Below are 12,521 nucleotides of genomic sequence, written 5' to 3' on the forward strand. Positions count from 1 at the left end.
AACATGTCGATTTCCCATGTGATCATGTTGTTATAACGACTTGGCTAAGGCTATATACTGGTCTGCTATCTAAACCAGCTTCAAACTAACACAAAATGCCAAAAAACAAAACAGCTTGGACACAATGTATGCAGAAATTCATACTAGTCTTTAGCTATTTTATTTTATCAGAGGGTTACAAAACAACTCTGACTCTCTCTTGAACACATGAAATCCATTTAAGCAAGTAAAGATTGTAACCGATTCTGTTTGTTAGTGCTTTTGTAGAAACCGCCCTTCGTAGGCTTGCTTTGCAAACCATCCAAATGCAACACCATATTCCACATCAAGTTACTTGATCTTTGGGGCACTATACAGGCTTGTCCCACTTCTTAACCTGGGAGTGAATACAAAACTACATCATGCTTAAAACTGAACTAATATTCTGCTCTTGATCAATGATATTGAACTGCATGAAAAATGTTCACATGCTTTGGATAGGGTCAATTGGGGGTAAGGTCTTGCAGAAATGCGAAAGCCCTTACCAGGCAATGGTTCTATCCTCCCTAATGGAACCACCCGTCCAAAACGAGGCGAGCAACAGAACGCTTCACAGGCGAGAACGCATCCTACAATTTCACTCACATCCGTGCAAACTGCAGCAAACCACTGCAGTATAGAGCGCCCACTCTCTCTCGCTCTGTCACATACACACTCTTTCACTCCCCTTCTTTTCTATTAGATACATACCTCCCTCTTTTAACTTCCTTTACTGTACCTCAACATTAATATCTAACACACTTTGTAGTCTTCTCTCTTCTGCGCCTGCATCGCCATTTTTAAACTCTCAATTTGCTTTTATCCCTCCTGTCTTTCTTACTGTCTCTCTCGCTTCTCATTATGGATTCTGCTCACACTCGGCTGATTGCAGTGTGCTACGCCCTGGACTGCAACTGGAGGACAATCTCCACTGATCAGTATGAAAAGTCGTTCCCCCCACGGCACTGGTTCAGCAGCTGAAATGTGAAGGGGGAAACTGTCCAGGTGTGTGCGCTGAAACTTGTCGAGAAGAGAATGATGCAAAGTCTCATGGGACAGCTGTGACAAATTTTTAGATAGTTATACTGGAAAACAAGACAAAAATTGTTTTTGCAGTGCATTGCAAAGGTAATAGTGATACTTGCCTTGGAATAATCAGTTTTTGTGGCACAATTGTTTCCTCAACTCATTTGAGTCTAGAAGATGGAAAATGGTAAATAATAAAACATGAATCTAGATGGATATGAATGAAGTTCCACTGGCCACTGTCCTGTGATCTTGTACAATAGAGATCTGGCACGCAGCAATTGAGCTCATGTCAATACTGATTATCCAGATAAATTATCAACAGCGAGAGACAGAGAGAGAGAGAGAGAGAGAGAGAGAGAGAGAGAGAGAGAGAGAGAGAGAGAGAGAGAGAGAGAGAGAGAGTAAATCATGGAATAAAATACTGACTAGAGTGCAGAGGGAACAGAGCACTGACAACATTGAAGGAGAACAGCTAGTTCGCTGAATACAAACTCAAAAGCGGCACGTTCTCTTGTCACTAGAAGCGATCAACCTATATGAGTTTTTTGCAATGGCCCAAGCCGATAGCTAGAGAGCAGGGCGGATGAAATAACGGCGATATATACAATTAGCAATTGAGTTATTGCAAATGAGACATGCACATAATTGTTTAAATTAAATGAACTCATTAATATTTAACACAATATCCTGTTGCAAAGCAAAGCTGGTCACCAGTATCTGTTGTGTTTTGGATGCTGGTGTTCTCACAAGCCTAACCACTAAGACTTCCTCAGTCAACTACCTTCACAAGAAAGACCAAACTGGTCGACCAGCATCAAGTTTTGCTGGTTAACAACATGGCTATCCTGGTCCACCATCTAGACCAGCACTAACCAGCCAGGACCAGCATAATGGAAATTAATACTGGTCTAAGCAGGTCTTTTCAGCAGGCTAAAGTTAATTCACACACACACACACACACACACACACACACATATACACAAAGTAAACAGAAAATGTTTATTATCCATTGACAAGGCCGTTAGTAGATTTTTTTTGTAACTGACACAAGGGGAAATTACAACTGTTACAACAGGTAATCGGCCAAGTAGACACGGTCATTAACTGTTAATCTCAAAATGACTAAATATTGGCAGATTGGTCTGGCTGTAACAGTAAATCAAAAGTCATTACACTGCAAAAAAAAAAAAAAAAAAATTTTGTCTTATGTTTTCAGTAAAAATATCTAAACATCCTTAAAACAAGAAAAGATTACTTGAAAAGCAAAATGGCGTGAGATATTAAGTCTGATTTTCAGAGAAATCTAACAAAATTTGGTGGAGTTAATGTTTAACACAAGAAAAAACAATTTGCCAATGGGGTAAGAAAAACAAACGTGTTTCCCCTTTAAATCAAGCATTTTTTCTTACCCCATTTCTTTTTGTATGCATAAACATTACTGAACTTTGTTAAATTTCTCTGAAAACAAGACCAAATATCTTATGTTATTTTGCATCTCAAGTAAATTGATCTTGTTTTTAAGAAAGTTAAAATATTTTTACTGCAAAAAAAACACAAAAAAAAAACTATTTGCAGCAAATGAAAAAAGATGTTTTGAATCAGCCTCTCAAAATGGCCAAAAATCAACAGATTAATTGGCCAATATGTGAGTTTATCACTAACTACTAGTGATGACAAATTCTGGTCCAAAATTCCCTATTTAACAGACATTTCCATTATATATACACTGCATTTACTGTAAACACAACAAAAACAATTGAATCAGTATTACACATAATGTAAAGGACATGCCCACAATATCGAAATAGTTACCGCTTCTTTCTGTCATTAAGCCTGTTTACATGCGCACTAATACGCTTATTACACCAATAAGCGGGCTTATTTAAAAAAATCGGACAAAGTAAGAAATCCGCATTCACATGACATTTGAAATAATTGAAACCATGAAGTAAATGCGCACAACATGTGCGCACATTGAATAAGCCAGTAAGAACACCGGTAAAGGTACAGGTTTTCAACGCAAAATCGGGGTAATGGGCAAAAATCTACCCATCTTGATCGGTTTATTCTTACACCGTTTATGACCGTACATCGATAAAGGAACGCCGTTTAATACATTTACAAGACCACACACGTTGTTGGCTAATTGAGAATATTCATTGTAAGAACACCCTCTTTTTGAAACACTACATCAAAGATGTTTTGAATAAATATCTCAAAATGGACAAATATCGGCCAATTCATAAGTCTACCTGATATATTGTTCTTTTACTACAAAACATGAGTGATGTCAAATTCTAGTCTGCTATTCCATAAAATAGGCATTCCCATAAGTGCAATATATACTGCATATCCTTAAACAACAACAAAAACAAATATATGCCTCAATACTTTACATAATACCAACGTATAATAAAACCTCAGTCTCTTGTTTAAGGGAAACCCTCCCTTCATGAATGCAAAAGTGTGTGTGCATTAAGCACTGTGATGGCACTGTGCCATTCACCGACAACATGACCTGGCCACCCCAACCCCACGCCATATGTGGTATGTCACCCCCAATCAAAAGTCTTAACCTATGCAAAATAACAGCCAGACTCTAGACTTCTACGAAACCCGAGATAAGCCAAACCTGAATAACAGTTTTTTAAAAATAAATAAATGGACACTACTTTGGGTGAGTCAATATTAAATTCTAATATTTTCACACACAGCGATGCTCGGTGAAGGCTTTTATATGTCACGAAATACAATAACCCTCAATTATCATCGTAGACATTATAAGAATCATCATGTCAGGCTTTGAAGTGCCTGGAGGATAATATGAATTTCCTGACAATAATCTAACCTACATCCAGCCCAAAAAATGACCTATATAGACTAAAATGTGTGACTCTAGCAGCTCAATTTCATCTAATTAACCCCAAATTTTGTCAAATGTTCTAATTTTAGCTTCACAGAAATGTGAGGTTTCATTGTAAGAAGTGTCTTTATGAATTAACAGTAACCAGATTCAAGTATAATCCGTCAATTTGTCCATCCATCAATCCATTCACAAAAACAGAGGAGTCTTGTATCAATGACACAACTGACCAATCAGAATAAATTTTTGCTGTTTCAAAAGGAAATTGGTACTTTAATTCACCAAAGTGGCATTCAGCTGATCACAAAGTATAGTCAGGACATTACTGATGTAAAAAACAGCATCATCACTATTTGAAAAAAGTCATTTTTGATCAAATCTAGACAGCAGCCATCACTCCAACACCTTATCCTTGAGTAATCATGCTAAATTGATCATTTGGTACTAGAAATCACTTGCCATTATATCAAACACAGCTGAAAGCTATTTGTTTCATTAAATGAAGCTTAACATTGTCTTTGTGTTTGTTTTTGAGCTGCCATAGTATGCAATAGACTGGCATGTCTTAAGGTCAATATTAGGCCAAAAATGGCAAAAAAGAAACAGCTTTCTCTAGAAACTCATCAGTCAATCATTGTTTTGAGGAATCAAGGCTATACAATGCTTGAAATTGCCAAAAAACTGAAGATTTCATACAAAGGTGTACACTACAGTCTTCAAAGTCAAAGGACAACTGGCTCTAACAAGGACAGAAAGAGATGTGGAAGACCAGATGTACAACTAAACAAGAGGATAAGTACATCAGAGTCTCTAGTTTGAGAAATAGACGCCTCACATGTCCTCAGCTGACAGCTTCATTGAATTCTACCCGCTCAACACCAGTTTCATGTACAACAGTAAAGAGAAGACTCAGGGGTGCAGGCCTTATGGGAAGAATTGCAAAGAAAAAGCCACTTTTGAAACAGAAAATCAAAAAGAAAAGGTTAGAGTGGCCAAAGAAACACAGACATTGGACAACAGATAATTGGAAAAGAGTGTTATGGATCTTAACCCCATTGAGCTTTTGTGAGATCATCTAGACTGTAAGGTGCGTGAGAAGTGCCCGACAAGACAGTCACATCTATGGCAAGTGCTACAGGAAGTGTGGGGTGAAATGTCACCTGAGTATCTGGACAAACTGACAGCTAGAATGCCAAAGATCTGCAAAGCTGCACGTGGAGGATTTTTTGATGAGAACTCTTTGAAGTAGTTTAAAAAGTCCTGAACATTTTTTTTTGTAATAGTAGTTTTTCATGTTATTAATGACCTGACTATACTTTGTGATCAGCTGAATGCCACTTTGGTGAATAAAAGTACCAATTTCTTTCCATAAGAGCAAAATCTGTACACTATTCCAAACTTTTGGCCGCCAGTGTAATCCTAATATAAACACTTAATTTAAGCATTTGCTACAAATGTACTTATTATGTACATGTGTTGTTGCATTGTACTTACATTTAAAGTACCTGCATTTAATTATATCTGTAGTTACACTGTTAACCTTACCCCTAAACCTACCCATACCTCAACCTCAGTAACAGCAAATGTGAATCTTGTAAGAATTTTGCAGAACAACATGTAGTTACACACTAAATACATAGTACTCTAAGTGTTTTAATGTTAGTACATAGTAGTTAAAGACACCAAATATAAAGTGGGACCCTATATTGTAATATTTATGTTACCATGATATAAACTAATATCAGGGCAATTTAGGGAATGACAGAGTGTGTATATATATACAAAATAAAAAATTAAACTCAGTATATTTATCAGCAGCAAATCACATTTTTATTACAACACTATTCTACATTCAGTTTCTTTGTGTCACATCTAAAATACTATATTAAAGATGTTTTGAAGTCTGAATCTTTGATAAAAGAGTGTTTTGTAGCTCAAAATGTGTTTAGAATAAAAATAAATTCTAATTCCCAACAGAGAGTGAGACATGCTTTTCTCCCCTACATTGAATTTAGCTGGATTAATTTATATAATTTGTTTAGTTCTGAAGCCCTCCGGGGGTGAATTTTCTGGTTCAGGCAACATATCCGACTGTGATCATAGCGTGAAAACTCAGTTTGAATCTACCTGTGTTTTTCATAAACACAGAGTACATTAAAAAAAAATAAATAAATAAATAAAAAAAAAAAAAAAAGGCTGGGGAGAATCAAATTACTTTGCATTCCTGTTTTTAACACAGAAATCAAAAAGTGGTACTCTGCTGGGGGGAAAAAACAGGTTTGCTGGCCTTAGCTAGCCACCATGATATGCTGATCACTACATATGAACCGGAATATTACCATATTGGATTTTTTCATCATCTGCCAGGGGAAAATGGTAAGTCCAATTGCTTAGAAAGTGATAGCACACCTTTAAACCATGTCATCAGTTTAAATAACTAGAGAAAAATAGTGAAACACTGGAAAAAGCTCTGACATAGCTCCATTTTGAGAGCATGGAAAGAGACATGTCAGTTTGAAATCAAGATGGAGTACAGCGAATTGGATTTCGGAAAGCACAACTGGATCCGCATCTCTGACGTTCTCATTGGTCAACGGATGCCTACGTCAGATGTGTTGTAGTAACACTCCATCGGGAGGTCACAGTGAAAGTACAGTAACAGGAATGGCCATTTTGGTGGGGGATGCCACTAAATTATTGATCATCCTGGTGTGTATTCAGCAAGAAAGCAGTTGCCCATACATATTAAATATATAAAAAAAACACACAAGCTCACTCAGCCTAGAAAATGGTTTAAATATTTAATATCTGCTCAAACAAGACCCTTAAACTACTGCTGGAGTAACGCTGTGACTTTCTATAACACACTGACACACTGTTAAAGTGTTATGCTGGAATTTATCAAAGTAGAATCCAGAGTTGGGCAAAGTTCGGAGATTAAATCGCCACTAGTGTCACCAAATGGAATAGAGCACCATCTTGGTTCTGGAAGTATTTTTCCCATGAATTATTATTATTATATATATATATTTTTTATAGTGATTTCATAAAATCCTTCTTAAAACCAGCTCTGAGGTGAATCACAACATTTCAAACTTTAATATGAAGCAAAATAATATAAAAAAATGGACAAAAAGACAAGAGTACAAGACTGTGTACTTACCGTCTTTAATTGGGGACAACAATCTCATGAAGCATTGCAAATGAAATAATCGAATGTAAAATATAAAACAATTGATTTAAATTTGTTTATTACATATGTATAGAATTTTATAGAAAAATATTCGGATATGTTACACCCGCAGCGCCTGCCATCTCCCCCGAACGCCGCCAGAGGTCGCCATCACCTGAGTTTTAACATTTCACAAACTACATTTCCCATAATCCTCCAGTCAGACATTACTCTTCCACCTGTATCACATTTAACCCTGTCTATTTAAGTTCCCAGTTTCCATGCATACAACGCGAAGTCTTGTTTGCCTAGTCTACAATTCTGAGCGTTATTACTATCATTGATTACCCTGTGTTTGACTCCTGCCTGTTCTCCGAATTCCCCAGCCTTCTTGTGAGTGTTTTGGATTTACTGCCTGTTTAATGGATTACCCCTTTGCCTATCGGACTTTGTTTGCCTTTCTGGACTGCCTATCTGTGTACCGATCCCTTGCCTGCCTTTGTTTTTGCTCTTTGTTTTGTTACTTTGTTTTTACTATTTATTTGCCTTATTAAACTGCACATGGATCTTAACACTACTGCCCCGGCGTCTTCGCTACAGGATATATACAAATTAGTGCTGTCAGTAGATTCAACTTTTTAACTGTGATTCTTCCCTGTCAAAATGCATTTATTTCCTACTTAGGAAAGAAAAGAAAACAATATGTAACAATATAATGCTTTATTAACATTTTACAAACAAAGCCTTCCACAATATAAACATAGAAATGTACAAAAATATCACCAATTCAAGTAACATTAAATGTTTCCTAAAGTCTAAGTGGGAGTTTGACGTATTGAAAGAACTAGTCCGCACATAGATTGCATATTTATTGCAATGGGCATTAAATCTCTTAAAGTCTCGTCCTCCACAATAAAAATCAGCCGGCAGACCATGGATGCTTTGTTACAGCAATCGTAAAGCCACATTTATGATTTGCATCAGATCACAAAGGTTCCGCCCTTCTAACCAGTGTTTATAATGCGTTAATCGCAATTAGGAATAATTAAAATGTTAAACCTTTTAAATTAATCGCTTGCATTAACGTATTAATTTTGACAGCTCTATTACAAATATATAAGTAGTTTGAGATTGTAGGGAGACTCGATTGTGTCATTCATAGTGCATCATGGGAGTGGGCGGTCACTGCAGAGCTCTTTTGGCTCGCTTTGTTCAGTGTGATTTTCTGATTGGTGGATCGTTTCCCTTTAGGATCATGGGTAGTGTAGTTATACACCAGGAAATGTAAGCATAAGCGTAGTTCTAGCAGGAGACTCGCAGCTGTACATCATCACGCCATTATCTAGTTAGCTCCTAGCCAATCACACATCAGCCATTGCTTTAAAAGCCTGCTTTCAATCTACCTCTTTGCTGTTTCAGTGAGCCAACACGGCAAACTCCACCTCCCCACCGCCACCAGTCGAGTCCCGTCCTGCACAGGGGTAGGCTCCTCGCCCCTGTCTCCTATCTCCGGCAGGATCTGACGGTTCGAGTTACAAACTCATCAGGCCGCCAGATGGGGCTTACGCCAAAAGAGAAGATATATTCTATGGTTCAGTATCATTTCATCAAATAAATGCCATGTCAACTTTACCAAGTCTGTGAGAATTATGATACTAAACATGATTTTTAAATAATGAAGTTAAAATAACAACAACTGATGGCTTCAACAGAAGCATATGCCATCAATAACAATATCTGAGCTCACATTAGTTCTGTTTGTTAAAGGTATATAAGTTATTGTTAAATCAATCTGTCAGTGGAGAAAATAAATGTGGTTTTTACTTTCAACAGCAGACAGTTGTGCTCTATTGAAAAAGTAATCTCTGTTTTCACCAGGGGTGGGTAAAAATATTGTTTTTCCGATTAATCGTGATCTTCATTTGAACGATCTCGATATCGATTCTTAAATCCCAAGATCGATCTTTCACTCAATTCGCAACCCTCTACTACAATGATAGGAAATCACTCGCATTTGCAACCAAATTTCACGCTATGCAACTAAAGTGCAACTTTGCCGGCAACTAAGTGGCAACTGGCTGGTAAACGTTTACATTTTACTGACCAGTAATTGTGTAGTTTAGTCATGAAGTATTCAGCAGCGAGATCCCTTCACAGCATGTTGAGACTAAAAGTTGTTCCATGTATGTTCAAAGACGAGATCCACGCAACCCATTTGTCATTGAATAATGTCTCTTTTAATACCCTTTCTGTTCTTTACAGTCAGTTGTTGATCAAAAACAACTACAAAAAAAAAAACAACAACATTTAATTCTAATCATGCATCACACAGATGAGGTAAAGCCATTTGAGTCCTCTCTAGTTAACATGCGCTCATTTAAAGGTGCTGTTTACAGATATGCCGATTTTTTTGTTTTGTTTTGTTAAAGAGACAGTACCGGTTTTGGCATGTGCTCAACAAATCAATGTAAATAATTCAAGATCAAACTCACGGCATTGGTCGAGCCAATAATGCTGTGTCAGGCTGGACAGGCTGCTCATACAAAGAGAGGTTGGAACAATATGAGGGTAAATATTCTGTGTTAAACTTTTCCTTTAAAATCAAATATATTAAAATTCAGGAATTGAACTGGAATTTAAAAGGCTTCCTCAACTCAATTCTGCATGGTGCACAAAACTGGAAAAGTCAGGGAATCTTTTAGATGCTATTTGGCCCACGTTTAATTCTCTATCCCTCTTTCTCTCTCTGCATCACAATGCTTGTGCAAGTAATGCTGCAATGCAGGGGTTTAACCGGAAATTTAAAGCTAGAGGGCGCATCGAGCGGAATGATTCACTCTCTCTGTTACACACACACACACACACACACACACACACACACACACACAGAGTTCATTAACACACAGTTGGTTAGGTAAGCAGTAGTCTGTCAGGTATGGTGTAATGCCGCAATCCATTCATGTTGGATGTATATCTCTGACTTCCAACTAGGGCTGGTCCTAAGATGCGATCTCTGAGGGGGCATTTTGATCTTTAGGATGGGCAAGTAGTTGACTCTTCATCAGTCCGGGTGGATGGTGTCAGAAGTTTCTTGGGGGGGGGGGGGGGTTTACTACATGGAAGCATTCGCTACTTTTTAGCTGACGGAAGTGATGTTTGAAACACACAAGATATGTTGTCGCTTGCTTTAGCACGTTAGCCAAACTTAGTTCAACACTTATATCTCAAATAACGTATATTCACACAGCGTGGGGTGATGGTAAAACATTCAACTCACATTTGCAAGGTGCATAAGACCACCTCGCTAGTTGCCACATTCACCATTAATTACAATTGTTTTGTCAGCTAAGCATTGCTTCCAGGTAACTCCGCCCCTTCCGCTACATAGTGCAAGTTGACACCGTTGAGTGCCGACATTCCACACGCTATTTTGGTTGAAGTAGTACATCATCCAGCCATTTGTAGTAGCCTACTCTTCTTTTTGGTGCATTTATAGTGTGAACATAAAACTCGCTAAGTGACGTAGAATAGTGCAGAAGTACACGAATTGGGCCGCACCTAATGTTTATCGTTCTGCACAAGTTTCCAGTTTGGAAGTCTGACTTCAAGTGGTGTTCTATTGCACTTTTCCAAGTAGAAGGTTGGAAATTCCGATGTTCTGAATTTAATGGAATGCAGAAACACATCCACTGTGGCGTTTTCACTACTCCAGAACGGTTACTACAAAATCAAACACAGAACTGCCACATTCTGCAACGTAATTCATTAAATATGTATTCATAATTTGATCAACTTCATGCTTTAAGTTCAATATGCAGTGCTTGCACCAATATTTGTATCAAATGCCCTTCAAAAAGAGAACTGAATGTTAAAAAACAAGTCAAATGCAGTGCAAGTACACATTTGCATTGTGAGTCATCATCAGGAGGACTGGGTGACATTTGTATTATGCTGAACACTAATTGAATTGGTATGAAAGGCAGAAGAGCTTCATTCATCTCGGCTGCTGGAGTGCTGTGGTTATCGAGAGAATACTCTATTGGGCTGCACCAGATGCACAGCGTTGTCTCTTAATCAAAAAGATTAGAATCGATAACCTTCCGTTTCACTCAAATATTCAGCCACACGATTTTCCTGTTTCTCTTAATAAAGTTGTTGGTAAATACAGTTGTGCTCAAAAGTTTGCATACCCTGGCAGAAATTGTGAAATTTTGGCATTGATTTTGAAAATATGACTGATCATGCAAAAAAAAACTGTCTTTTATTTAAGGATAGTGATCATATGAAGCCATTTATTATCACATAGTTGTTTGGCTCCTTTTTAAATCATAATGATAACAGAAATCACCCAAATGGCCCTGATCAAAAGTTTACATACCCTTGAATGTTTGGCCTTGTTACAGACACACAAGGTGACACACACAGGTTTAAATGGCAATTAAAGGTTAATTTCCCACACCTGTGGCTTTTTAAATTGCAATTAGTGTCTGTGTATAAATAGTCAATGAGTTTGTTAGCTCTCACGTGGATCCACTGAGCAGGCTAGATACTGAGCCATGGGGAGCAGAAAAGAACTGTCAAATGACCTGCATAACAAGGTAATGGAACTTTATAAAGATGGAAAAGGATATAAAAAAATATACAAAGCCTTGAAAATGCCAGTCAGTACTGTTCAATCACTTATTAAGAAGTGGAAAATTCAGGGATCTCTTGATACCAAGCCAAGGTCAGGTAGACCAAGAAAGATTTCAGCCACAACTGCCAGAAGAATTGTTCGGGATACAAAGAAAAACCCACAGGTAACCTCAGAAGAAATACAGGCTGCTCTGGAAAAAGATGGTGTAGTTATTTCCGGGAGCACAATACGACAATACTTGAACAAAAATGAGCTGCATGGTCGAGTTGCCAGAAAGAAGCCTTTACTGCACCAATACTACAAAAAAACCCAGTTACAATATGCCCGACAACACCTTGACACGCCTCACAGCTTCTGGCACACTGTAATTTGGAGTGACGAGACCAAAATAGAGCTTTATGGTCACAACCATAAGCGCTATGTTTGGAGAGGGGTCAACAAGGCCTATAGTGAAAAGAATACCATCCCCACTGTGAAGCATGGTGGTGGCTCACTGATGTTTTGGGGGTGTGTGAGCTCTAAAGGCACAGGGAATCTTGTGACAATTGATGGCAAGATGAATGCAGCATTTTATCAGAAAATACTGGCAGACAATTTGCATTCTTCTGTACGAAAGCTTCACATGGGACGCTCTTGGACTTTCCAGCATGACAATGACCCTAAGCACAAGGCCAAGTTGACCCTCCAGTGGTTACAGCAGAAAAAGGTGAAGGTTCTGGAGTGGCCATCACAGTCTCCTGACCTTAATATCATCGAGCCACTCTGGGAGATCTCAAACGTGCGGTTCATGCAAGACGACCAAA

General features: G+C 38.0%; 1 protein-coding gene across 4 annotated transcripts in view; it reads right to left on the reverse strand.

Annotated features, from left to right (window-relative positions):
* The window catches only part of LOC127445653 (synaptotagmin-2-like), a 62,992-nt gene that overhangs the window by 22,811 nt on the left and 27,660 nt on the right, over positions 1–12,521 (reverse strand). Inside the window, exon 1 of one of the 4 annotated variants that reach the window (XM_051705870.1) lies at positions 525–646. The exons of the other annotated variants lie outside the window; for them this stretch is intronic. The gene's annotated coding sequence lies outside the window, so the exon portion shown is untranslated. Of the gene's footprint in view, positions 1–524; positions 647–12,521 lie in introns of those variants that run through there. 4 annotated transcript variants of the gene reach the window in all.

Source organism: Myxocyprinus asiaticus, chromosome 9, assembly GCF_019703515.2.
Source record: "Myxocyprinus asiaticus isolate MX2 ecotype Aquarium Trade chromosome 9, UBuf_Myxa_2, whole genome shotgun sequence".
Lineage (NCBI taxonomy): Eukaryota > Metazoa > Chordata > Actinopteri > Cypriniformes > Catostomidae > Myxocyprinus > Myxocyprinus asiaticus.